General features: G+C 41.2%; 1 long non-coding RNA gene across 2 annotated transcripts in view; it reads right to left on the reverse strand.

Annotated features, from left to right (window-relative positions):
* Nucleotides 1–467: 467 nt before the first annotated feature.
* LOC125874330 (uncharacterized) overlaps nt 468–4,587 on the reverse strand; it is a 173,233-nt gene continuing 169,113 nt past the window's right edge. Inside the window, exon 3 of one of the 2 annotated variants that reach the window (XR_007447258.1) lies at nt 468–1,032. This is a non-coding gene — a long non-coding RNA (uncharacterized LOC125874330). Of the gene's footprint in view, nt 1,033–1,138; nt 1,244–4,587 lie in introns of those variants that run through there. The other variant, XR_007447259.1, reaches the window with a different exon arrangement.

Raw genomic sequence — 4,587 nt, forward strand, 5'->3', positions numbered from 1 at the left:
CGTTTTTAAAGAAGCGACGGACTGCGTCGCTTTTAGAGACGGACTGCGTCTCTTTTAGCGATGGACTAACTCGCTTTTTTACAAAAAAATTTTAAAAAGCGACGGACTACGCCGCTTTATTTTAATTTTCATTTTTTTTTATTTCTAAAGGGCGACGCAATTCGTCGCTTTTCTGTAAATTTATTTTTTGAAAATCCCAAAAAAGCGACGGATAAAAGGACACTGTCCGTTGCTTTTCTGGAAAATTTATTTTTAAAAACCCAAAAAAGCGACGGACAAAACCACGCTGTCCGTCGCTTTTCTGGGTTTTTAAAAAAATTAAAACCCAAAAAAGTGACGGACTAAACCACGCTGTCTGTCGCTTTTTCTGCAATACTTTTAACAGTAGCAGCTCGCAGCTTCTGCTGCCCACCTGCAAATGCAATTCAATTCAATTTTACACTATTCAGCCAATCAAACACACACAATTATAAACAATCTAAACAAAACATAAAACAACAAACTTAAAATAACATTCAAAAGTATCTAAATCATAAATTAAAGACTTATAAAGTCTTTTAAAATTCTTTTTAAAATTTCAAAAAGTTCATAAATGTCCAGAGATCTAAACTAGGGAGTTAGATCTACATAATCATCCTCATCACTCTCGTCGTCGGTGTCATCGGGAGCCGAAGTAGTAGGTCGACGAGCGAGGTTCATCACTTGTTCTTTGATTTGCTGAACGGTCTCACTCATGCTTTGTTGTTCAGCTACTCTTTTTCGCTCCGACTCTGCTAGTGCCGCTGTAAGTTTAGCTATTTTTTCCGACATAGCAGCAATTTGAACACCGTCAAGTGCCTCAGCTTGACGTGACAATCCAATACCTTCTAAGCCTGACTGAAGGCGTCTAACATCGTTGCGAGAGCCTAGACCATAGCATCTACCCTTGTGTGTCCCCCCTACCACTTTTTCTTTCCAAATCTGAGTGGACAGTTCAGGTGTCAATTGAACCGAACTATCTAGATTCTCAGCGACGTACTTATGAAAGTCATTCTGCATATTAAATATAAATATTGACATCAATATATATACATATCATAAATATATTCACTATTGATATATATTATTCATATTAAATAACTTACAAAAATTCGTTCGGCCCTTCCTCCACCCACACATCCGGATCCAACTCATTTTCTTTCTTCCTGACATGAGTCTTTTTGAAAACCTCTGGTTCAATGGGAGTGCGTCCCAATTCTTTTTCCTATAAAGAAAAACTAAAATTTATAACGATATATATGTATCAACTAATTATTTATTTAAAAGTTTGAATTAGAACTTACCATCTCTCGTGCAATTGTTCCAACCATCTTTGCACCTCCGGTGTGCAACGAGCCACCTTTAAGACTGCATCTAGCCATTTTGGCTTGATCTAATATTGCCTTAAACTTGTTTGTGTTCCAATACTGACCCAATTCATCAAAAACATGAGGCAACATCCAACCGGGACGTTCACCACTATCCCGAACGCTCTTTAGCTAGCTAGACAGTCTGGCGGATGCTTCCTCTCAAATGTGGTCCTAATGACCAAATTGTACCTCGACTCCCAAGTACACATAGTCTAAAAAAAATTGAATAACGTTAATTAAATCGATAGTAAAAAAAAGTAAAGTATACTAAACTTAACTAAAAAATATATACCTTAAAGTTATTAAACATCGCCTAGTGTATACTGTTTGGAATCTTGCTCCAAGAGTGATAAGTTTGTGTATAGAGTCTTCTAACACACTCTTTTAAAGCCTGGGCAGCATCCTTTGCAGGATGCCACCTGCAAAACACATAATAAATATATTAGTTCATGAATAATATATTAAAGTATAAGAAATAAATAAAATAAACTAACAAATAGATAACAAAAAAAACTTACGATGATCCATCCGGCTCAATCATGACTCTACCAAGTCTGTCCTTCTGGCCAGGAGCTAGAGCAGACATCGTATCATGTGGTGTAGCACTAGGTGCAGCTGTAGACGAGGGTGATACATCAGGATGCACAAAACCCTGAGTCAATGGAGGCGTACCGGCCATAGCATCTGACTGCTTGCTACTAGAATCTCCAAGCCTCATGGCAGATAACTAAAGAGATGTACCTGTGGGAGATAGAGTACCTGCCGATAAGGGTCGTGTTCGACGAATAGCCTATAAAGGTAGGTCCTCGTAGCGTCGTGAAGGCAATGCTTGTGAAGTAGATGAATCACCGACTGGTCGACGATAATTATGATAATATTGCCGAGGATCCGTCGTACCAAACGGAACAGCAAATAAATGAGTATCATGGCTGATGCGCTCTGGCGCAGAAAAAATAGATCCTGCAATATCCTCAAGATCTATCGGTCTCCTAGACTTCTTCTTCTTAGCCTGTTTAGTCTGGCTAACTCCAAGATGCTCGCGATGTTCGGCCTTGACTTGTTGACAACTATGACAACCGGAGACGAATTTGGCAATGTCCTTCTTCATGCCTCCCCACCAATACACATCCCTCAAATCTCTATACATTTTGGTGGAACCGGGGTGAATGGAGTAGGAAGAATTATGAGCCTCCTCAAGAATTTTCTCCCTCAAACTATCAACACAAGGCACACACAACCTACCTTGGTACTTAAGGGCACCATCTCCCCCTTGGGAGAAAACTTCCACTTTGCCCTCTTTCACCAAGGCCTTCAATTCTAACAAGTAAGAGTCAAGATCTTGTTTTGCTATCACTTCATCAACCAAGGAAGACCTAGCACCATCAACAACGACCACACCACCATTACCAACCTCTTCCAACCTAACCCCCAACCTAGCCAACCGATGCACCTCCCTAGCCATTTCCCTATCACCAATATCAACATGAGCTAGGCTACCCATAGACACCCTACTCAAAGCATCCGCCACCACATTAGCTTTACCGGGATGATAATGCACACTCATATCATAATCTTTAAGAAATTCTAGCCACCTTCTTTGTCTCAAGTTGAGATCTTTTTGGGTGAAGACATATTGAAGGCTCTTATGATCGGTGAACACATCAACATGTACCCCATACAAGTAATGACGCCAAATCTTTAAAGCAAACACCACCGCGGCTAATTCAAGATCATGCGTAGGATAGTTCTTTTCATGCACTTTGAGTTGTCTAGAAGCATAGGCTATCACCTTACCATTTTGCATTAGGACACAACCCAAGCCAACTCTAGAAGCATCACAATACACAACAAATCCCTCAAGCCCATCCGGTAGTGACAATATAGGAGCGGACACAAGTTTATCTTTCAAGGTTTGAAAACTCCTTTCGCACTCGTCGGTCCACTCAAACTTAGCCTTCTTTTGTGTCAACTTAGTCATGGGAGAAGCAATAGAAGAAAACCCATTCACAAATCTCCGGTAGTAACCCGCTAAGCCCAAGAAGCTCCTAATATCCGACGGGGTCAATGGCCTAGGCCAATTTCTAATCACATCGGTCTTCTTAGGGTCTACCTTAATACCATCCCCCGACACCACATGACCTAGGAAGGCAACCTCCTTCAACCAAAATTCACATTTTTCATATTTGGCATACAACTTCTCCTCTCTCAATCTTTGCAACACAACCCTCAAGTGACCCATATGTTCTTCCTCGCTATGCGAATAGATTAAAATATCATCAATGAAGAGCACAACAAAGGAATCAAGGTAGGGTTTAAAGACCCTATTCATTAGGTCCATGAAGATAGCCGGTGCATTGGTCAACCCAAAGGACATGACCACAAATTCATAATGCCCATACCTAGTCCGGAAGGCTGTCTTGGGAATGTCACACTCCCTCACCTTCACTTGATGATACCCGGACCGAAGATCAATCTTAGAGAAATGGCTAGCCCCTTGCAATTGGTCGAACAAGTAATCAATCCTAGGAAGAGGATATTTATTCTTGACGGTGGCCCTATTGAGTTGCCGGTAATCAATACACATCCTAAGGGACCCATCTTTCTTCTTCACAAACAACACCGGAGCACCCCATGGTGATTGGCTAGGCCTAATAAAACCCTTCTCCAACAAGTCCTTCAATTGTTCCTTCAACTCCTTTAACTCCGTCGGGGCCATACGGTAAGGGGGAATAGAAATGGGTTGAGTATCGGGGAGGAGGTCTATGCCAAAATCTATTTCCCTTTCGGGAGGAACACCGGGAAGGTCATTAGGAAAGACATCAAGGAATTCATTTACGACCGGAACCGACTCTATAGAAAGGGTTTTGGACTCCACATCCCTAACCCTCACAAGGTGATAGAGACACCCCTTAGAGATCAACTTACGGGCTTTAATGCAAGAGATGAACCTACCCTTGACTACAACATTTTGGCTTTCCCACTCAAGAATGGGTTCACTTGGAAATTGGAATTTGACCCTACGGGTTCTACAATCAATGGAAGCATAGTATGCATGCAACCAATCCATCCCAAGAACAACATCAAAATCGACCATGTTCAACTCAACAAGATCACAAGGCAATATTTTATGCCAGATGCAAATAGGACAATTCCTATAGACCTTCCTAGCAACAATATATGCACCAATAGGAGTAGACAC

The sequence above is a fragment of the Solanum stenotomum genome, chromosome 1 (assembly GCF_019186545.1).
Source record: "Solanum stenotomum isolate F172 chromosome 1, ASM1918654v1, whole genome shotgun sequence".
Taxonomy (NCBI): Eukaryota; Viridiplantae; Streptophyta; class Magnoliopsida; order Solanales; family Solanaceae; genus Solanum; species Solanum stenotomum.